The 24,521-nt window shown below is 40.3% G+C and overlaps 1 protein-coding gene across 1 annotated transcript in view; it reads right to left on the bottom strand.

Annotated features, from left to right (window-relative positions):
• SERTAD2 (SERTA domain containing 2) overlaps positions 1–24,194 on the bottom strand; it is a 124,653-nt gene extending 100,459 nt beyond the window's left edge. Inside the window, exon 1 of the mRNA XM_005662514.4 lies at positions 23,592–24,194. The gene's annotated coding sequence lies outside the window, so the exon portion shown is untranslated. The remainder of the gene's footprint in view (positions 1–23,591) is intronic.
• Between the last annotated feature and the right edge of the window lie 327 nt (positions 24,195–24,521).

Genomic DNA, 24,521 nt, shown 5'->3' with positions numbered 1-24,521 from the left:
TATCAGAGTTTCATTTAAAAGGCCTTTTTGAGGGCCTACTATGTACCAAAGTGCAATTTTAGAAGGCCTTTTTTTTATGATATTTGCCTTAACACATAGGATTTAATCACATTTTCTGTCAGGGGTAAACTAAAATCAACATTAGTTTGCATTCCCTAAACATACACATCACAATCAGGGGAGCTGGCTCAAGTTGTGGCATTCGGCAGAAAAGTTAACGTCCGACTAATTTACCGTGGATGGTCCCCACACATCTAAACCCTCTTCCTGCCTATTCTTCAATGTCACGTTGAAAAACCGACTCAGAGGCAAAAACAGAAAACCCAGAATCATCTACAACCTGAAGTATTCCCAAACGACTATAAATCATGAAAGGTCATTGTTCTTTTTCACGTGAGAAAGACAACTATTTATACAACAAATAAGTTATATTTTAGCCAGTAGCTCAACCCTCCCCTCCTTCCCAATAAAATTCTAATTTCGAACTAGTTGAACGACCCCTTCATGTTGGTTTTGTCTCTTCCTGTTAACGACACAAAAGAATTAGGATCATCCATCCTCTCATTTTATGTAGCTTTCAGAGGCCAAATAAAGAACAGGATCATCTTGTTAATAAATCTTTCCAATTAGGCTGGTGAGTGCAGAGTTATGCTAGATTTCTCAAAAGGATCTCTCTGAGGCGAGGGAGTGGGTTAACGTATTGTCTGGGAGTTCCCAAGTGCAACAAGACTGTATCTGATTTTAATGCACAGATGTCTTGACTGGGAAAGAACTCATAAATCATCATCCCACACATTTTAGATGGGAGAGGAAGTGGCAGAATAGAACAATTAACAATTACCGAAGAAGTTATTTAAAATAGGAAAAAGAGAGACACAATATTCTTTAGAAGGCCTGAATTGCAGCCACTGTATCACGGGCTACTTTTTAATTCTCTAGACTTGCATGAGCTCATTTCTAAAATAGGAATAACTACCATTCTGCTCATGACACGGGTGTCTTGTTAGGATTATATGTGAAAATTCAAGGTCAGGTCCTTCACAAACCATTTTAAAGGGCTATGCCAGTATTCCTGACGTCAACCAATTTCTCTGCCCTGCGTTTATTCAAGTGTGAGTGAAGATGATCAAAGCCAGTGACAGGCCTTCAGCAGACCTGTCAATTGAGAATCTCTAAAGTGGGTCCACTATCACGGCTGCTGGGGTGACGTCAGGCTGTTGTTTACAGGAGAAGAGAGGCTGCCAATTTCCACCCAGCAGAAGACCGCAGCAGCCAGCCTCCTTTGGCTGTGTGTGAGCAAGAATGGACTCTTTATGTGTGGCATGTGTGGACATGCAGTGGTTCACATGCGGGGCACCAAAACAAGAAGACAGCTTTGTGCGTGCGCACCAGCACACGCTTCTCGCCTGGAGTTGTCACTGAGAAGGCGAAGCAAAGTGGATCAAAATGCAACTTTCACTTTTGTTACTCTGAAGGAGGAAAAAAAACTGCCACTCTCAGAAACTTCACCTTGAGATTTTTTTAAAAAGCATTTTTAAAGCAGAACGATTGATCCTTCTACTTCTTACAGACTCCTCCTCACATTCTACAAACATTCAGTAACAAAAAGAATTGTGGAAGATATATTTCAAAGGATATATTCAGATGGCAGCAACTGAGTTTTAAAGGAACAACTTCCTTTTCAGCAGAGTTGGAGTTGCTTCCTCCTATAAGTTCAGGAAGTACTGACTCAAGTATTAACACACTCTAACCGAATCCACTTTGGGGAGATATTTTGTTAAGTTTATTACTATAAAAGAAAAAAAAAATCTGGCTTATTAACATATGCCCATTCATGAAATTTCCTGGCAGAAAGCAATCTAACATTAAATCAAATTTAGAAGGGCCAAAAGAAAATAGGAGATGCATTCATTATACTCTCTCTTCAATTATCCATCACCTTCTGGGACAGCAGTCAAATCAGGAATAATATGGGAAGCAGATCATGTTTACAACTGGCACTGAAACTTTACTTCAGACAATAAATCTAGTCTAAATCGTTAAGGTTGGAACACTGAAGAAGAGATGTGGGAAATATTTTTGGAACCTGGAAGTGTGTTTTCTTTGGTCCTGTTGTAAGAGTGTATATCTGAAAAGGAGAAAAAGTACTGCTCAAGAATAAAATGAAACTGAGGTACAATCCTGGGTTCTATTTTTTGGCCTTGTGGATGATTGTAGTATAATTCTCGGTCAACTACTGAACCAAGATGTGCCTTATTCTTAGCATCTGAGAAATGGGGATGATGATGGCAAATATTACTTTCCAAAATTTAGGAGAACATAAGAAAAAAGATAATGAGTGGAAGTCTCACACAACGTTATGTTACAGGAATTAGAAAATAATAGCCACATGGGCTGAGAATCCTGCCTGATATTGGCCAACTCCTTGGAAAGCTGGGGAGGAAAGTGTGCTAAACAAGTAGGAAGTGTTATTAGCACTTCCTTCATTTTATAGTTAGACATAACAGTAGCATGAAATACATGGCACCAGTTCAATTTTTCCAGGGCTGGTTCCAGCAAGTAACATTGGCCACATATTCTTAAACACATAAAGAAACTTGACGGGCCATCCTGGGCACCTTCTTTAATGTGAAGGCTTAAAAAGGGATGCCTTTCTACTTTGCAGAAAGACTTGGAGTAGTTTTAGTTTATATATTACACATTTGGATATACCGTTGGCTGTTGTCAGCTTCATTTCTTCATGTGCTGAAGGACACCTGATCACACAGGTCAGTGATGCTACAAAACAATGACAGCAAAACGGTGGCACACAGTAATGTGAATAGTCTGGATGTCAGGGATGTTTTAAATGTATAGGAACTGTGCTGCCTGAATGGAGCAGTGATTAAAGCAGAGCATCACACACCCTGAGCCAGAACAACACTCATAAACTTTATTTTTAGTTTAAAAGAGGTAAAACTGTGCATAAAGCAGTCAACTTGTCAGTCAAGGCAATAAGCAAGAGGAGCAATAAGAGAAATCAAACTGATAGCTATCCCCATACTTAATATGTTCCCCTGGACAACTTACTTAAACACTAAAATCAACTTTTTTTTTTTTTTTTTTTTTGTCCTTTTAGGGCCACACCCTTGGCACATGGAGGTTCCCAGGTTAGGGGTCCAGTTGGAGCTACAGCTGCCAGCTGGCCTAGGCCACAGTCAGAGCAACACGGGATCTGAGCCGCGTCTGCAACCTACACCACAGCTCACGGCAACGCCGGATCCTTAACCCACTGAGTGAGGCCAGGGATCAAACCTACAACCTCCTGGTTCCTAGTCGGATTCATTTCCACTGCGCCACAATGGGAACTCCTGAAATCAACTATTTTTGGACTTTATTTCGGTTACCCTTTCTGGAGGTCAAATTGACACGATCACTTTAAAGCAATTACAAATGCACCCTGAGAAAATGAAAGGCATATAAAAAGTAGAAACTGATAACTGGATTGACTAAGTGCCTGAGTTTCCATGTGATGCCTCGTCATTTAACTGCTGTGCCCCAGTATACCAAAACATCATCTGCTCTATAGTACGCTAGTTAGAAAAGTCATGGTGGGAGTTTCCTGGTGGCTCACTGGGTTAAGGATCCAGTGTTGTCACTGCTGTGACTCAGGTTGCTGCTGTGGCTTGGGTTCAGTCCCTGGCCTGGGAACTTCCACATGCTGCAGATGCAGCCAAAAACAAAAACAAAAACAAAAAAACCCAAAACCAAACCGAGTCATAATATACTTACTTGCTATTCATCTGCTTCACAAACTGCCTCCTTGGGAGTACAAAGAGCCCCCAGAACTCACTACACTAATGCTCAGAGATGACTACCCAATCATTTCAACTTCAAAGACATACCTAATAAAAGAAAACTCAGTTCCATTTCAGTAACTGATTGAATAGGACAGAACTGCTCTTTGCCAAGAATTTTTTCCTAGTCAAAAACATGTCTCTTTTTTTTCCCATCACATAATGGCATGCTAAGTTTGCACTAATACCTGCATTCAGTATTTAAATGTTAAAGGATAAATATTCTAAAGTGCATCTCATTTTGTATTCCTAAGGTAAGAAGTAAGGATACTGCCAGGCGGAATGCTAACAATTTGAACCAAAAAATTACTTGAAAGCTTTCAAAAGAGTAATTCTCCACAATGGAAAAAAATAAAAATCATAAAAAAGAGTAATTCTTATGCCAATAATGTTTATAAGTGGACAAATGGCTAATATAAGATGAAGCAGAAGAACAAAGGAAAAGGCTTCCACTTTATTTTAGGAAATAGGAAATTTGTTTTTAAAAACCCATTTTCTTATTCACACACTTGTTCAAAAATAAAAGTCACAGTTTCTCCAAAAGAAGTGAACTGTCACCAGAACAGTTGCCAGATACCATATGAACAAAAAGTGGTAGCGACAGGTACCTTTCCTCCAACACCCTCCCCAACATAGATTCTTTTTTTTCTCCCTTTTTAAATTTTTTTTCCTCCTTTCTCAGTCGTACCCACAGCATACGGAAGCTCTCTGGCCAGGGATGGAATCTAAGCCCCAGCTGTGCCCTACACCACAGCCACAGCAATGCTGGATCTTTAACCCACCATGCTGGGTGGGGGACTGAACCAGCAATGCCAGAGACAAGCCAGATCATTAACCTACTGCACCACAATGGGAACTCCCGCAACACAGTTTCTTTGCCCAGGTCCTTGTCTAGTGGTCAGGTGAGAGCAAAATAGCGGAAAAAAAGTGGTCCAATTCCTTTATGTCTCTACTACTGATCCTACATCAGCCCCAATAGAAAATGCTTTAGTTTTCATCATGTTGTTCTCATAATGAAGTACTTAAAAAAAAAAAAAAAATTTCATGACCCCTGTCAATCTGGTGTGCTTACCACTTGGCAGTCACTGTGTTAGCCCACAACATGTGAAATGAGTTGCAGTGGAACAAAAAAACAGTGCTAAGAAGACAGGAGTGTCCCTGTACCACCAGGCTTCGTGCTAAGTTAGGAACGACGGACTGTATCTCCAGCAGAGTCCATGATTTGGTCTGCAATAAAACTCAATTTGTGGCTAATTACAGACAAATTTTCCAACAACCAAATTTTTCAATCATAATACCCTCAAACTAGCCTTTGTTTTTGTCCAGCTGCAAATAAAAAAAAAAAATTACTTCTCAATGTTGACCAATAAAGTGTCCCCAAATGCTTCATGCTCAGATATATACAGCATAGCATTAAGGATGTACAAATTGAATGGCACAATGATTAATACAGCAAAATGGACTCATAGCCGGAAAATTTCCCCATGGTATTTGAGTCTTTCAGAAATAATAGTAAAAATAATTCTCTAAGTATAATCTTTTTTCCAAATCATTTTTAAAAAGGCACTATAAATATACTTTTCTTAGCTGGTCATCAATTTTTTGTTGGTCACGCTGCCATTTGCAGCCAAAATAAGAACTACTTATGGAAAATGAAAACAATAAATGACCTGGGACAAAAGCAATCTGCCCTCAAAACCCACTCCACACAACTTTAGACCCCACCCATGAGAAGCTCCAAGGAAACATAGAAAAAGGAGAATCAAGAAAGAAACAGAGACAAAGCTCTAGCAATGACTCCATCCTTAGAGTAAATAAGTTCTGGGTAATGAGAGGCAGATCATGCACTGCTCTCCAACCCACTGTCACTTGGACTTTTGTTCCATTCTCTCTGAGAGACTGAAAAGCAGGGGCAAGAAGCACAGCTGAAACATATCTCCATAGGGAGGTAAAAAAGAAGTTGAGTCAGGCCCAACTGGTTAGCCTTGACTGGTTTTTATCTGTCCGATTGACTATCTGCAGACAGGAATACCTCCCAATCCAACTACTAATCCCAGCAATCAGAATGGCCAACTGTTCAGACATTAACAAATGTTTCCTACGTATGACTTTTCACATCATGGCAAAACCAGCCTTATTCTAGTTAGGAAATTAAATTTTGAGCTTTTGGATCTTGATCATTGCTTTCTTTTCATTTCTTTTTTAAACACTGGGTAGTGGAAATAAAAATAAAATCTGGTATTAGATGGGAAACAACAGCCATTTCACTCTTCCTTTTAGCCTCTGAGCTATTGGTAGGAAACTTTAACTAAACATTTGCTACACAGTAAAGGGAATCTTGCCCACTAAACTTTTCTGCAATGTACTAAAATTAAAAATTTGCCCAAAAAAAACCAAAGCTTCACAAGCTATAATCTCATGTCACCTTTTTAAACAGTAACCAACAGCACTGCAAGGGAATGCAATACAAATTTCTTTTCTCCCCAAACTCCAGCACTTTAAAATTATAGCCACAATGTCACTTCTCTGGCTTCTTCCATAAAATACAATTTATTTCAGAGTTCTTCTTTCATTTGTGCTGCTTCATAATTTAGTATTTATAGAACTTTCATTTGGGATATACAAGAAACATCAAGACACACTTAAATAGTCCTTTTAAAAAAGATCCCTCTGGCTGAAACAATTCATGCCAGCAGAAGCTATGACTTATGGATGGAACCATTCAAAACCTAAGTAGTCTCAACATTCACAGAGCTTACCAGAGCAACAGATATCTCATTAACATTAAATCAAAAAATTAAAGACAAAGTAAAAAAATTTGTAACTGAAAATGTAGGGACAAGCCAAGACTTAACATCTTCCAAGTCAAGAGAGACACCAGACTTTCACCCTTCTTCTATGCTTGCCATGGAGGCTGGCAGGGATTAAACGTTCTGCTTGAGAGGTCAAGAAGAAATGGTAGCTCTCCTTCCAGAGTGAGTGATGCCATCATTTCAGAAAACAATTCCCCCCAAAGGTGAAGATCTTCCCATGTGATTGCTTAGGACAATTTTGCAGGCTTCACGGGTGTTTCAGGAATGCTTTAGTAATTCCACAGGGGAAAAATATGACAATCCCTCTCTACATATTTAGAGAAGGGCATGCCTGAACAAAGACCCTCCGGTGTGCACACATAGCGGAAAACATATCTTCAGTCTTTTTTTTTTTTTTCTTTTTAGGGCCACACCCACTGTATATGGAGGTTCCCAGGCTAGGGGTCAAATCAGAGCTACGGCTGCTGTCCTACGCCACAGCCACAGCAATGTGGGATCCGAGCTGCATCTGTGACCTACACCACAGCTCACGGCAACAACGCTAGATCCTTAACCTACTGAGCAAGGTGAGGGATCGAACCCACAGCCTCCTGGTTCCTAGTCAGATTCGTTAACCACTGAGCCCCAACAGTAACTCCAAAAACACGTCTTTAGAGGATGACTTTCTCACAGTGGGTGAAAGAGGGTTCAAGACCAAACAATCCAAAAAAGACTGGCTTGTGAATCAGACACAATTCTATTTAGAGAGTAAGTTCTGGAGATACGAGAGCAGCTAAACAACCATGATAAGCTTAGATATTCCCAAAGCAACAAAGACCTGGTATATCCTGGATAAATAAGATACTATATTTCAAATATAGCACTATATTTTGCTGACTTTTCCACAGGACATGTGCATTTCTTTTAATAAAAGGAAAAAAATCTATTTCAATTCTGTTGTTTTTACCAATAGTGAAATTAAAGAGATTTTTTTCCCCACTTGATCAGTATCTTAATGAATATATACACACTATTAAATATTTCCCTCCCTTGGCTTTGGAATAACATAAAGCTGAAATTTATAAGAAAAAATAAGATGGGTCAAGCTAGATTAATGAAAGGTCTGTGACCAATTTGCAAAGTTCACACAAAATGCTATGCCCTAGATGCTGAGGTGAGAGGACAGGTAAGAGACCAGTTAAGACTCACTTACATATGCTGACTAGTGGGGAATGTGGCAGTGTGAAAGGAAGGCAGAATTTTCTATAGGATAGAAAGAAAAGAAGAAAAAAATAGAAATTAGCATTTATTAAAATCAGCTATGTGTTTGTTGCCTTACTTACTGTATGTCAGTTAATAATCATAGAGGTAAATATCACTGTTCCTTTTTTTTGTGGCCACACCCACTGCATGTGGACGTTCCTGGGACAGGGATTGAACCCACAACATAGCAGAGACTGAGCCACGGCACTGGCAATGCCAGATCCTTAATCCACTGAACCACATGGGAACTCCTCACTGTTCCTATTTTATAGCAAGGGAATAGAAGACTCAGAGAGGAGTAATGAACACTGTTAGTGGCATCCCCAACATCCGTTCCTCCCTTCCTCCTCCTAAGAAAACCCCATCCCCGCTTACTGGTTCAGATGCAGGCAGAGATGCCCAAGCAGACAGGAAGATTGACAGTCCACATCTGCCTTCTCTGAACACAATAATGTATGGATGTGAATCAGCTTGAGGAAGGAGTCAATACAGAAGTGGGAGCCAGCAAGGAGTCCATCTGGGAGCTGAAAGATGCTAAGAACCTGAGCTACAGAACTGATCGATCCTAAAGCCTGCCCTACCTCTGGATTCGTTGTAAAATGGTAAATTTCCGAATGATTCCAGCCAGCTTGAGGGTGGTTTCTGAAAGCATCTTAACTGATACAATTTAATTTCTCTGAGGTCACCTGCAATAAATGGCAAGGCAAGAGTTTGAACCAGTGTCATTCTGGCTCAAAATGGGGCTTTCCACTAAACCACACTATGGCATGAACTCTGATAAATGCTTTCTTTCTTTTTTTTTTTTTTTTTTTTTTGGTCTTTTTGCTATTTCTTGGGCTGCTCCTGCAGCATATGGAGGTTCCCAGGCTAGGGGTCGAATCGGAGCTGTAGCACTGGCCTACGCCAGAGCCACAGCAACGCGGAATCCGAGCCGCGTCTGCAACCTACACCACAGCTCACGGCAATGTCGGATCGTTAACCCACTGAGCAAGGGCAGGGACGGAACCCGCAACCTCATGGTTCCTAGTTGGATTCGTTAACCACTGTGCCACGACGGGAACTCCTAAATGCTTTTTTTCTTATGACATGATCACACAATGTTAGACCTAGAAAGTATCTTACCTCACCATACATAAGAAAAGGCATTTACCCATTTACCTCATCAAAATGAAGTAGTGGCCTTACTTGCCAACACAGATAAGAACCATATCCTTATACATAGAACTTCCATATGACCCTGCAATCCCACTCTTGGGCATCTATCCGGACAAAGCTCTACTTAAAAGAGACACGTGCACCCGCATGTTCATTGCAGCACTCTTCACAATAGCCAGGACATGGAAACAATCCAAATGTCCATCGACAGATGATTTGATTCGGAAGAGGTGGTATATATACACAATGGAATACTACTCAGCCATAAAAAAGGATGACATAATGCCATTTGCAGCAACATGGATGGAACTAGAGAATCTCATACTGAGTGAAATGAGCCAGAAAGACAAAGACAAATACCATATGATATCACTTATAACTGGAATCTAATATCCAGCACAAATGAACATCTCCTCAGAGAAGAAAATCATGGACTTGGAGAAGAGACTTGTGGCTGCCTGATGGGAGGGGGAGGGAGTGGGAGGGATCGGGAGCTTGGGCTTATCAGACATAACCTAGAATAGATTTACAAGGAGATCCTGCTGAATAGCATTGAGAACCATGTCTAGATAGTTATGTTGCAACAGAAGAAAGGGTGGGGGAAAAACTGTAATTGCAATGTATACATGTAAGGATAACCTGACCCCCTTGCTGTACAGTGGGAAAATAAAAAAAAAAAAAAAGAACCATATCCTTAGCAAAATTTCCCAGAATTTCATATTCTGCAGAACTTCTCACTTCATATGCACTTAATCATTAGTAGAATGTGAATCCATACACCTTTAATAAATGGAGGTGAGCTCTTGAAAAGCACTTGAAATTATTATTAATTTTGTTAGGTGTGGTAATGGTACTGTCATTATATAGGAAAATGTCCTTATTCTTAGGAGATACATATTGAAATATTTAATGGTAAAAGAGTCATGATGCCTAAGACTTAGGGAAAGAAAAGGAGACAGAAATTCATAAAGTAAATACAGCAAAAGGTTAATAATTACTGAATCTAGGGGGAGGAAATATGGGCCTTTACTGAATTATTCTTTTAAGGTTTCTACATGTTTGAACAGTTCTACAACAGAAAGTCTGGGGGTGAGAGGATATGCTGTGGGAGATAGCACTGCACAGTACAGTGTGGCTATAGACTGGAATAAGCTGGGGACTTTCAAAAATTCGGAAGCCAGGAACTCACCCCTGATTGTGACCTGGGCACAGGTAATTGTGATTCTAATGCGGCCCTCTTGGAAAGGGCTTGGCCTTGAAAGTCCAAGAATCACAACCTATTAATGCCTTTACAGTCCCAACTCTAGAAAGACAACTCTTAAAGTTTTTCTAGACCTTTTTTATTCATGAAAAAATTGCCCATATCTTAAAGTTAACACAAGCATTACTTCCAACAATAAAGAAATTTCCCTGAAACATACATTGAGTGACATAAGGAATACTCAATTAAAACTAGACCATGGTTTTACCAGACACATATATGTGTGAAGCCTTCTGTGCTTGCTCAAGACCCCAAGGGCAAAAAGAATGGAGCAGACTTGGTTCTTCCCTAAACAAATCTATTCATAGAGTCTATGGTGCAACATGTCAAAACTTAATTTATAAAAATGCAATTTTAAAACAGGAACAATATGAGCTCCTGCCCTGGTGCCATGGGTTAAAAAAGGAACAATATTTAAGGAGAAGCATTAAGCCATTTAACCCCGTTTTTTAAAAAAAGTCTTGCGGGAGTTCCCATCATGGCTCAGTGGAAATGAATCTGACTAGTATCCATGAGGACACAGGTTCGATCCTTGGCCTTGCTAAGTGGGTTGAGCATTCAGCATTGCCCAGAGCTGTGGTGCAGGTCGCAGACACGGCTTGGATCTCATGTTGCTATGGCTGTGGTGTAGGCCAGCGGCTACAGTTACAATTTGACCCCCACATGCCTCCAGTGCAGCCCTAAAAAGACAAAAAAAGGGAGTTCCTTTCATGGCTCAGCAGTTAACGAACCCGACTAGGATCCATGAGGATGTGGGTTCAATCCCTGGCCTCAATCAGTGGGTTAAGGATCCAGTGATGCCCTGAGCTATGGTGTAGGTTGCAGACGCAGCTCGGGTCCCATGTTGTTGTGGCTCTGGCATAGGCCGGCAGCTGTAGCTCCGATTCGACCCCTAACCTGGGAACCTCCATGTGTAGTGGGTGTGGCCCTAAAAAGCAGAAAAAAGAAGTCTTACTAAAATCATGCTCTTTACTCCACATCAACGATGAGTCATAATCTGTGAAACTATAAGGAAAGGAGGATTCCTTGAAAAATACACAACTCAATTCTCCAAATTCAAATTTGTGCAAATTACTTAAAGATACTCCAGTGAACATTACATACAGAAAAAAGCTCTCTAAGGTCCTATATCTAAATTTCAGCTGGAAACTTGGTCTCCGTGGTTCCATGTGTCTTTCTTAACATACACGTGTCTGCAAGTTCCAGTGATGGCTCAGCAGTAATGAACCAGACTAGTATCCACGAGGACGTGGGTTCAATCCCTGGCCTCGCTCAATGGATTAAGAATCCAGTGTTGCCATGAGCTGTGGTATAGATCACAGATGTGGCTCTGATCTGGTGTTGCTGTGGCTGTGGCGTAGGCTGGCACCTGCAGCTCCAATTTGACCCCTAACCTGGGAACTTCCATATGTGCAGGTACGGCACTAAAAAAAAAAAAAAAAAAAAAAAAATGTGTCTAGGATACGGGATAGAAGTAAATAGACAGTAGATAAAATTTAAAAAGAAATGACAAACTTTTAAAATATAGTCTTACAATAGAGATTTTATCCTGAAAATAAACCTTACAACCTAGATGGCTCTTTTTTTTAAGTTTCATTGATATACAATAAATACATATATTTAGGATGTATAATTTGATAAGCCTTGACATATGTATACACACTTGAAACCATCAGCAATCAAGATAATGATCATAATTACCCCAGGTAGCCTTTATATCAAACAGATGTGTGATGGTTCTAGCACAGATCCAGTTTTTAGGAAAAGAAACTCTTGATACGAATGGTTTAAAAAAAAAAAAAAAACAAAGAAGTCTCCCCACACAAGTGTCCAAATACTTTCATCAACAGATAAAATAAGTATTACGGCTTTGGATTTTTTTCCCCTAATTTAAATCTAAGAGACACTCATATGTTGTGTTATTCTACCTTAGATTTAGATCCAAACAAATATACTCAAAGAACAAAGAAATTCTTAATATTTTCAAACAAGCAGAAAAATGAAAACAAAAGCCTTAGTCACACGGCATTATATTTGAAAATTTAAACACACACACATATACCAGGAATCTCAGCTAATTCCAAAGTAAACCAGTTTAGAAAGATTATACCTACATATTAGAGCAATATATAAACTTCCTAAATTCAGCATATTAGGCCCAGGGCATGCCCATCTCACAGCAGGACTGATCCAGGCAAAACTGAGGGGAAAAAAGTGTGCCTTCAGTAACTATCAAAAAGCCTCTATCTCTACTTCTTTCCTCCCCTTTCAGTGTTTCTTCCATTTTTCAGGGAACTCCTTGTGTGTACAGGGCCCTCATTCATGTACTGGGCTTCCCAAAGCTCTGGCAAAAATTTTATCCTCAAGAACTTAAACTATATCCCATTGTGTGTCCATATACATATCTTCCTCAACTTACAAGAGGGTTACATCCTGACAAACCCGTCTAAGTTGAAAATACTTGCTGGTTCGAAAAAACATGTAATACACCTAACCTACCAAACATCAAAGCTTAGCCTAGCCTACCTTAACATGCTCAGGATACTTCTAATAGCCTACGACCAGGCAAAATCATCTAACACACAGCCTATTTTATAATAAAACATTGAATATCTCAGGGAATTTATTGAATACTGTACTGGAAGTGAAAAACAGAACAGATGTGTGAATCCAGAATGGCTATTTACCTCGTGACTGTCATCACAAGAGGACTGTGCAGCATACTGTTAGTCCTGGAAGAGATCCTAACTCCAAATTCCAAGTCCAGTTTCTACTGAATACACAGAAACATTCACACCATCATAAAAAGTTGAACCATCAGAAACTGAACCATGATTAAGTCTGGGATTCTGCATTCTATTTTCAGGTGCAGAGTTTCTGGTCCTGCGGGGATGGCTGGTGAATGTAATAAATGGCTGGGATGTGTGTTCCATAGCCTTTCCGTCCTCACCGCATCCATCTGCAGCTGCAGTAGCTAGAAAGGGAGCTGTTCTACCCTTCTGAGACTAATGCACAAAGAAGGCCATCTTTGCCAAACTTAAGGGGAAGGTTCGATTCCCACCAAGGCCATCCAGGACCTCCAGAAGTTAAGTCCATTTGGTCTAGCTTATTGCAGTGGCCTACACCAGACTTCTCGTCAAGTTAAATCTCATACTGCCTAATACAAGAGACTTCATTTTCACATGGGGATCTTTTGTCTCTTCAACTGGACTACTGGGCTGTGAACACCATTATGGATAGGTGCCGTGTCTTATTAGTCTCTGATACCCTCAAGCACTTGGGACATGTGTTAAATATTTATAAACAAAAATAATTAACAAAAGTCATTATATCATATCATACTCGTGCTATGCATACTACAAAAACATACATCACTTTAATATCTGAGATGGAAACATACACTAAGGGTTGTATTTGTTTAGGAAATTACATAGTTGTTACAATCATAGAAACAAGAGGTTAGTTTTTTATGTACAATGGACAAAGGAAACTTAAGATTTTCTTGTTAATTGTGCAATATAGCTGAGATGACTACATTTCCATTGCGCAATTTTCAGTGTTATACACTTAATTTTCAGGCTCTGTCACAAAGAAAACAAAGCAAAGGGAGAAAAGAACTTCAAGAGCGTAAAGAAAAGCTAGAAGAAATTTCAGACCATGTCCACAAAGTTTCCCAGGTTTCATAAACAAGGATGCTTTCAAGGTTTCTGGTGGAAACATCCAGCAACAATATAGGTTTTTAATATTTCAACTCAAATTCAAATAAAAGTTGTCTATTCAAATGCAGTTTTGTTTCAGGATTCAGATTGAAGCTTTTATACCAAGTTAAAGAGCATAAAATCTATATGAAGAAATCGTAACTTTTTTTTCAGACCATTATTACACAACGTTTACTTATGACTACTCCAAATAGTAGATTACAAGCTCTATACACAACAAAATGGTTTAGAAGGTAATTTCTACAAGGACAATAATATTTGTTTCTTTTCTTCACTGCTGTAACATAAGTGCCTTGTAAGTATAGCTACCACGTGGTAAGTGCTCAATAAATCTGTTGAATGAAGTGAATAAAAGGACGAATAGAAGTCAGGAATGGGATAAAGGTGTGGAAAATAAAAAAAAAAAAAAAAAGACCAAGCTTCTTTCAAGAGGCATAGACTTTACAAAGTACAATTTCTGAAAAATCTCTTATTTGATTATCTCCAAAATACAGTTTATCAGAGTTTCCATTGTGGAGCAGCAGAAACGAATCTGAGTAGGAACCATGAGGTTTCGGGTTCGATCCCCTGCCTTGATCAGCTGGTTAAGGATCCAGCGTTGCTGTGAGCTGTGGTGTAGGTCACAGATGTGGCTCAGATCCTGCGTTGCTGTGGCTGTGGTATAGGCTGGGAGCTGTAGCTCCAATTAGACCCCTAGCCTGGGAACCTTCATATGCCATGGGTGCGGCCCTAAAAAGCAAAAAAACCCCACAAAATACAGTTTATCTAATCTTATATTTGAATTATTTAAATAAAAAGTAACAATGGACTGCTAATTTTGTAAACAAAAGGATTCATTCATTTAATCAAATTGAAAGGTTTTCTACTACCAATATCTGAAAAATGACAAGTATTTTAATAAACTATTAAACATTCTTTCCAAATCAGTGGATGTGGGTCCTTAGGAAATCTTTTTACTCAAAGGATTTCTGTGTAAATATTTTGTTTAAAAATACATATTCAGGGAGTTCCCGTCGTGGCGCAGTGGTTAATGAATCCAACTAGGAACCATAAGGTTGCGGGTTCAATTCCTGGCCTTGCTCAGTGGGTTAAGGATCCAGCGTTGCTGTGAGCTCTGGTGTAGTTCGCAGACTCGGCTCGGATTTGGCGTTGCTATGGCTCTGGCGTAGGCCGGCGGCTTCAGCTCCGATTCAACCCTTAGCCTGGGAACCTCCACATGCCGCCAGTGCGGCCCTAGAAAAGGCAAAAAAAAAGACCAAAAAAAAAAAAAAAAAAAAAAAGCATATTCAGGAGCTCCTGCTGTGTGGAAGTAGGTTAAGGGTCCCAATCTGGCATTATGTCTGTGGTGGCTTGGGTCACTGCTAAGGCGCAGGTGTGACCCCCAACCCAGCATTGCTGCTCTGCAACTGTGGTGTAGGTGGCAGGTGTGGCTTGAATTTGATCCCTGGCCTGGGAACTTCCATACGCTGCAGGTACGGCCAAAAAAGATACATATTTATTTTCATACTCTGATTTTCTTGGTGAAAAGAACACAAATATCAAAACAAAAGTTAACTCAAAGGGATACATTTCATTTGAGCTGAGGCCATTGGAAGACAACAAAGCTGACAGTTAACACTTCCCCAGGAACCATTAATCATTCAACAATGGCAAACCCTGGGAAACCCCACAGAGGACAGAGTTTGAGGTTCTGTCTATTTTTTTTTGGGGGGGGGTCTGTCTTTTTAGGGCTGCACCCGTGGCATATAGAGGTTCCCAGGCTAGGGGTCTAATTGGAGCTACAGCTACTGGCCTACACCACAGCCACAGCAACTCAGGATCTGAGCTGTGTCTGCGACCTACACCACAGCTCATGGCAACACCGGATCCTCAATCTACTGAGCAAGGCCAGGGATTGAACCTGCAACCTCATGGCTCCTAGCCAGATTCGTTTCCGCTGCGCCATGACAGGAGCTCCTCTGTTTGGTTTTAAGGAGTTAGAAACAAAACAAAGGACATACTCTTCACATCTAATGTGCTATTCTCAGGCCCATTCACCCCCCATGTGGTCAAGTGGCCACAGTCATGGCTCAGACAGCCAACAGGACTCACCCAGCAATGGGTGTAGAGCAAAATAAAGCATAGATGGTTTGAGATGTTTCAAAGTAATGTGGACAGAAAAAATTCTGTGGGTATCCACCCAATAAAAGGGGTTAACAGAAAAGCAGTAAATAATAAACGCATTACCACTGTCCCTTTTTACCACCCCATGTAAATTAAAACTTGGTTTTAGGTTCACAAGATGGCCCCTTAAGTTTTGCACAGATTAGGTGATCAGAGAGCTCATCTTCTGGGATAAAGCAAAGCAAATTTCTACATAGAAGGCCCCCTCTGCATCAATCTCATAAAAGCAGACTGAAACAGATGAAAACCCCTTTTCCATACCTTAGACAGAGGCAAAGGCACAAGAGAGCCAAAGAAAAAAACCTGCCATGATCAAGAAAAAGATCAATGGAAAAGAAGATAGAGCAATATGAGAAAATGCTGCATTAAAAAGAATGACAAACTCATGTGGAACTATTAAGAAAACTAAAAAAATAATGATAAAACAAAAGGAAGAAGGTTGTGAAAATCATAAAAAAAATTTTTCTGGCTGTGCTCGCAGCATGTGGACATCCTGGGGTCAGGTATCAAACCTGAGCCACAGCAGTGACAGTGCTGGACCCTAATGTGCTGAGCCACTAGGGAACTCCAAAAATCAGATAAAATGTAAATAAAAGGTGAACTGTTTCAGTCATTTTATTTAATATGTTAAAAGTAAACATTCAATACTAAAGAGTTGTATGTAACATTACACAAAACTTTATAAACATCAGTGTGGCCTTCACATTCAAAAATAGAAAAGAAATCTGATCATTCTGAGTTTTCATCAGTTGCACACTGAACAATAAGGACAAAGGAACAATATGTTTTTAAAAGTTGCTTTCTGTTCAGCAACTCTGCATCTGAGGATCACTGTTCACTACACTTAACATTAGTTGAAAGAAAAAAGTATCTATTTGTATGTCCCACTTGTTTTTTTTTTTTCTTTCTTTCTTTCTTTTTTTTTTTTTTTTTTTTTTTCTTTTTCTGTTTTGGATGTGCCTGTGGCATACAGAAGTTCCTGGGCAAGGGATCAAACCTGCACCACAGCAACGACCCAAGCTGCAGCCATGATGATGCTAGATCCTTAAATCACTGTACCACAAGGGAACTCCCCTTGTTTTAATAAGTCTTGCTCTCATTGAGAACTATGTCTAGATACTCATGTTGCAACAGAACAAAGGGTGGGGGGAAAATGTAATGTATACATGTAAGGATAACTTGATTCCCTTGCTGTACAGTGGGAAAATTAAAAAATAAATAAATAAAAAAGTCTTGCTCTGAGTACAGGAAAATTTCATTTCCACTTAAAAAGGTAAGTAACATCATTAGGTTGTGCAACTCTTCTGCTAATAACCCGAGAGAGAGAAAGCTGAATTCAGAGACTTATATACTGTGCTAACTCTGGGCTCTCGGCTTTTTTTTTTTTTTTTTTTTTTTTTTCCTTTTAGGCTCGCACCCACAGCTTATCAGGCTAGGATGTCAAATGAATTGGAGTTGTAGCTGCCGGCCTCCGGCCTTCACCACAGCCACAGCAACATGGGATCCGAGCTACACTGAAGCTTACAGCAAGGCTGAATCCTTAACTCATTTAGTGAGACCAGGGATCGAACCCATGTCCTCATAGATACTAGTCACTGAGCCATGACGGGAACTCCTGGGCTTTTGACTTTTACAGAACTCACTTTTAGGGACAAGAGGAAAAAAAAAAAAAACTAGTTTCTTAAAATACTGCCTTTCTATATCTGTCTTCACTTGCCTTCCTCAATAAAAGATTAGCTGGAATAAATGAAATCCTCCAAGCCACTATATTCTGAAATGTGTACAGTTCACTGCACTCAAGGTACAAAATAACCAGGGAGTTCCCTGGTGGCTCAGCAGGTTGGGGATGTGGCACTGTCACTACTGTTACTCAGGTTACAGCTTTGGAGCAGGTTTGATCCCTGACCCAGGAACTTCCACAGGCCTCGGGCATGGCAAAAAACAAACAACAACAACAGTAAAATTGACTAGGAGGATGGGTCCTATAGCCAAATAATCCTTTTGAAATTTAAAAGAAATCTAATTTTTCTCTTTTGATATACTGCTAATGGAACTGACATATCCAAACATTTTTTCCTGCAACACACATGCAAGTTTTACAAGCTTTAAATTAATAAAATGTACTGTCTCCTAGGTACATAAAGTTTGTTCTTATAATATTAACATCTGCTATATCCCAGGATGTACCAAAACGCAGTGTTAACATTTAAAATACCATTCAAATTAAACCAAAGTTCCTTGCCTCTTTAGATACCTTATACATTCTTGTAAACATATCAATAAGAAGTCTCTACAAAGTTAAAAGGAAAAATGTCCTTTAGGCAAAAGATCTAAAAGTCACAATTTTTTAATAATGATAAATATCCATTTCTAAATGCTAACATTTACTTTGTATTTGCTTGCATTTTGTCCTTCTCCAATGCTTTTAAAAAAGCATTTACATCTTACCCCTACAAGGTCCTCTGTGAGTGAGGGTAGGGAAACTAACTGCCTTCTCTCTTTCCACTGAAAGGAAAAGAACAGGAAGAGCTGTGGAGGTTAAGCGTAATGCTCAGGGTCACATGCCAATCAGTACCACTGCTCAGTCCAGAATTCCACGGGCCTTAATTCTCAGTTTATGTCAATAGATAACACATGTATCATTTTTCTCTCCTTTTGATCACTGACAGAGTATACTGTTGTCCATTTTCCTAATGTTAAGAGACAAGAATATAAGTCACAGGCCCCAAAAGTTATTTCGATTCCTCCTTCCTCTTTCTTCCAGACAATGAATGCTTCATTAGAAACTTTGCTTTATTAAAGTTGAAGACATCATATACATCTGTAAAATACTAAAAAATGTTCAAATGTCTTCACACACACACACACACACACAAATTAAATGAAAGAAAAAGATGTGATCTACAGAAATAATGTCATGCTGAAATGCATCAAGCAAAAAATTAGATCTTCCATTTTGCAGACCAGATACTTAAGGGTAGTTTCTAAGTGCCTATAATTAATTTTTTTAATTTCACTTTAAATTCATACACTGCTTTATTTTTACTTTTATTTATTGATTGATTGATTTTTTTTTTTCTGCTATTTTAGGGCTGCACCCACAGCATGTGGAGGTTCCCAGGCTCGGGGATGAATCATCGGAGCTGCAGCTGCCAGCATACACCAGAGCCACAGCAACGCAGGATCCAAGCCGTGTCTGCGACCTATACCACAGCTCACAGCAACACCGGATCCTTAACCCACTGAGCGAGGTCACGGATCGAACCCATGTCCTTATAGATCCTAGTTGGGTTCGTTAACCACTAAGCCACGAAGGGAACTCCCATACACTGCTTTAAAAGTGTGTGAATAGGAGTTCTCTTATGGCGCAGAGGGTTAAGGATCCCATGTTGTCACTGCAGTGGCTTAGGTTGCTGTGGTGAGGGTTGGATCCCTGGACCAAGAACTTCCAAAGTTCTGGGCATGACTCCACACCTCCAAAGAAAGGTCCATGAATAAAAAAGGGCGAATTTTTTTTTAATTGTTTTAGCCAGTGAAAATGCAATATATACAACTAAAATGGGTAACAGATGATTTGGTTAAACAAAGGATCATGTATGAAAAATTACCCACATTGCACTAGATAGTCCATATATCTGAAAAGTTTTAACAATGTTATGGAACACTATAACACTTCTGAGTAGGTTAGTAGTCAGATTCCACTACTGAGGATATCTCTTTCATGAAAGATATTTCTTGCATTTTATAATTTCAGAGGACACAGTAATTAAACTGGTTTTATTGACAAGTAAAACAAAATGATCCTATAAAATGAAACAGGTGATACAGGCCCCAACAATTTTGCTTATTTAAAAAAAAATTCCTGGAGTTCCCGTTGTGGCACAGTGGTTAACGAATCCAACTAGGAACCATGAGGTTGCGGGTTCAATCCCTGGCCTTGCTCAGTGGGTTGAGGATCTGGTGTTGCGGCGAGCTGTGGTGTGGGTTGCAGATGCAGCTGGGATCCCTCGTTGTTGTAGCTGTGGTGTAGGCCGGTGGCTACAGCTCCGATTAGACCCCGAGCCTGGGAACCTCCATATGCCGCGGGAGCAGCCCTAGAAAAGGCAAAAAAACAAACAAAACAAAAAAAATTTTTTTAAGATAAAAAAAAAAACTAAAAATAAATTCCTGGGAGTTCCCATAGTGGCACAGCGGAACCGAATCCAACTAGGAATAATGAGGTTGCGGGTTTAATCCCTGGCCTCGCTCAGTGGGGGATCCAGAGTTGCTGTGAGCTATGGTGTAGGTGGCAGAGGAGGCTTGGATCCCGAGTTGCTGTGGCTCTGGCATAGGCCGAGGCTACAGCTCCGATTGGACCTGTAGCCTGGGAACCTCCATATGCTGTGGGTGCGGCCCTAAAAAGACAAAAAAATAAAACAAAATAAAATTCCCCAATTGTGTAATGCCTATTAAGTGTATGGTAAAGTTTAAAATTTAAGTGTTTTACTTACTAAATACATATACCTTCTTTATGATTCTTTTTTTTTTTTTTTTTTTTTTGGCCTTTTGTAGGGCTGCGTCTGCGACCTACACCACAGCTCACGGCAACACCAGATCCTTAACCCACTGAGCAAGGCCAGGGATGGAACCCGCCACCTCATGGTTCCTAATCAGATTCGTTAACCACTGCGCCACGACAGGAACTCCAATACCTTCTTTATGATTCCTATTACATTATTTACTACAGCTATTTGAAAAACTAATTATTTATTAAAACTACTCAAGAGAAAGAATTTCACTCCCAGATGGAAATAGAAATAAAGCACTGGTCCTTAAGGAAATGATGCTATTTTATTTCTACATTGTTGGTTTCATAAATTCTCCCCATTATTATTAATTTTGAAGCCAATAACAACATCATGTCATCATTTGGGACATTCAAAATCTAATTTGTATAATTCATATTAGTTATAATAACATCCAACTTAGTGACAGGAATTTTAGGAGTCGGAAAGTCTTCCAATAAAAAAAAAAAGGCGATGTCAGGGATTAAAAGAAGATATCTGATACATATTTTTCAGACTATTTTAAGTTTAATTTTCAAAATAAAAAAATATTTTCCTAACAAAACAGAAATTATAATTCCTTTTCTATTTACAAAAAGTCATTAGAACATAAATTCAACTCAACAACACAAATAATAGTATTCACCATAATATCATTTACAATGTCATTCAACTTCTCATAAATAAATTGAGAACAACATTGTGTAATTCATTCCATAGCATTCATTAAGCTTCTTTATGTACCAGGCACTGTGCTTGGCACCTGAGACTAAATTATGAATGAAACACTATTTTTACCCTCCAAGAGCTTTCTGTTTCATAGAGGAGAAAAATCACATACAACAGCAAATGTGTGACAGGTGTCATTATAATAGAGGTATATATATTCTACTATGCAAGTTTAAGTGAAAGGATGGTCGAATTCATCCAATACCTAAACTTCATAAGAACTCGTATATATAAGCTCTATTTAAAAGTATAAACTCCATAAAGCATCGTGCATCTCTTCATAAGAATTCTGCTTATTTCGTTGACAGCAATAATTCTTTATCTTTACAAAAAGCATACTTCTAAAAAATATATTCACCCACGTTTCAAGGCATACCAGGAATCTAACAGAGTATTACACATGAAAAGAAGTACCAAATACTAGTCAAACTCATTCAGACCTCACAGTAACCCTATGAAGTAAATTTTTCTATTATCTCCATTTTACAAATGAGGAATCTGGTGTTAACTTGACCCAGATCACAAAGACAGCAAGAAGAAATGCCTGAACTTGAACCTGTGGAGTCTAGTTGTGCCTCTTCTTAACCACTACAGCAGCCACCCTCTCAGTGGATGATGGGGGGGGAGTGGCTAACACGAAGTACTCTGTGACTTGTGCTCCCAGAAAAGTCATCCCTCCAATTTACAGGAGAAAATTTGCACAGGCTATGTGTGTGAAACTTGCCTAAGATCAGTCAGCCATCCAGGGAGGGTGGTTAGATTCAAACTCAGGCAGCATGGCTCCCCTGTGCTATGAGGCCTCTCAATAATTCAGTCTTACACTCATGAAAAAGGCCACATGATTAAATGTATTAGATAATTAAAAAGGTTTTGTATAAGTCTTCCCAAAACATTGCAAGGTTTGGGGGCTTATGACAAGAATCTCCTTATGATAGCATTTACATTTGAGTCAACTTCACCACTTTGGGCTGATCATAAACACATCTCTCCTCTTTAAAAAGAAATTTCCGTAGAAACTTGGCAGATTTCAGTATAGGAACAGTCTATTCTTTACAATTAAATTTAGCAACAACTTATTCTGGTTAGTCTGAAAGAGAAGGAGAGAATGAACTACTAAGAGGCCTTTCCTGTACTTTAATATTTCAAAACATGTTTGGGTTGGCTTAATTTGAATCTTGTGGACAACTATACCAGAACATGATTCAAAAAGAGTAATAATTTAAATAGGCTGAATTCTCAAAAGTGACCTCAGAAGGCGAATCAGAGTTAACTATTCCTCATGACTTTTACCTCAAATTAATATTAAAGATGCATAGGGTGAAATTCTCATAAAGCATATATGGGCAAGTATGCGTACCTTTGAACAGCCAACAACCAAGAAACCAAATTAAAATTTTGTTCAAGAGTAATCAAGTATATAAAAGAGGGATATCAAAAGGAAAAAAATCCCTATTTGCCCTTAACACACCCCACTGTGCCTGGTGACCAAGAAATACAAAATTCTGTGTTTTAATTTCTTGCTGGAATAAAGGTGAGCTAAAGACGAAGTGTCAAGCTAGATTTCCATCTTACCTTGCATTCCTCCAACAGGTTCAAAGACTTCATAACCTGTACTTCAGTTAATACTGAATCCATATTCTTTTCAAAAGGGGACCTACCACACTAGTCTAAAAATACAAAGCTATGCCACTAGGCAACCTATCTTCTCTTGGTCCACACATTCAAATTACAAATACCTTTTGCTTTGCCTTTATTGACTAAAAGTTTTAACTTTGATTTGGAGGAAAACGTACTCATTAGCTGTTTTACACTTTTTGGCAGGTCACGGTCTATCAGATCAAATCGCTATGACCGCTCACTAAGAAAGCATACCATTGCCGCTCATTTTATAAGCGTTATAATACCCCGATGGTAGAAGTCTGGCAATACCTAGAAATACAGCAAGGCTGGTGAATAAGGAGTCGAGGGGCGGGGGGAAAGGGAGCGAGGGAGGGAAGCAGTCGCCACCTCAAATCCACGCCGGACCAGGAACCTCCAGCCCACAGTGTGATCCCTGCCCTCCCCAAAGTGGACCCGCCACATTTTTCCAGATCCACCCTACCCCCTCCCCAACCCAACACGGTACTCACCCTTCTGCGAAGTCGGCACCGGGTCCAGCTCCGAGACGGGTCGGGGTGGCTGCGAGGGAGGGGACGTCTGGACTGTGGGCGGGGGGTGTCGGTGCGTCACTCACGTGCAGGACGGTGAGTTCGAGGGGTGGGAGCGGAGAGGAACTGGGAAATCAAGTCACGGCCGAAAAGGGAGGAGAAGAAACCGGGGAGAGGGTGGACAGCCCCTTCCCTAAAATAAACCCACCGGCCCCTGCGACCCCTTGCCCCTGGGAGAGAAAATAAAATCAGAGGAAATAAAAGACTGACAAATCTCTAAAACGACGAGGAGCGAGGAACAGACTTTAATTTAAAGGGAGGAGATTGATCGAGGGCTGGAGGGGAGACAGAAGTGGCTCTAGGTCTATCCCATGCCTTTGCAGTCCCCAAGCAGAGGAGGAGGCTGGCTGAGGGGAAGTTGCAGCGGCTCCTGAGGAGGAGGCGGAGGAGGCGGAGGAGGAGGTTACACAGTAACAAGTACAGACAGCCATGGATCAGAGGGGCGCTGCGAGCAGGGGCGGCCGCGGCGGGGCGAGCGGCGGCAGTGGCAGCACCGCCTGCTCGGCTCGTTCAAGACATTTAATTGGATTGATGGGTTGTGCAGTGACTCACAGACTTCACAGAGTCGTACAGCAATCCCCGCCCAGCTGGACAGGGGAGATGCGGCGGGGACGGGAGGGGAAAGGGGGCCGTGGAAGAGCAGGGAGGGGAGGAGGCGACTGAGAAGGCGAGGCGTTAGGGAGGCGGGGAGCGGAGTGAAGTCACCCAATAGGGGAGTCCGCCGCGCCGACGGGCGTGGGCGTCGGCCAATGACGGCGCGGCTCGATAGGCGGCTGGCTTCGCCCCTGGCCCAATGAGTCTTCTAAGGACACCGCCGCGAACAGGGCGGGGGAAGTGGAGTTGGGGGTGGGG

This window comes from Sus scrofa, chromosome 3 (assembly GCF_054392235.1).
Source record: "Sus scrofa isolate SSC_HxYL_T2T_F1_AM1 chromosome 3, Sscrofa_HxYL_maternal_Yorkshire_Landrace_v2.0, whole genome shotgun sequence".
Taxonomy (NCBI): domain Eukaryota; kingdom Metazoa; phylum Chordata; class Mammalia; order Artiodactyla; family Suidae; genus Sus; species Sus scrofa.
The sequence above is the reverse complement of the archived record's forward strand: the minus strand, read 5'-3'. Positions and strand labels throughout refer to the sequence as shown.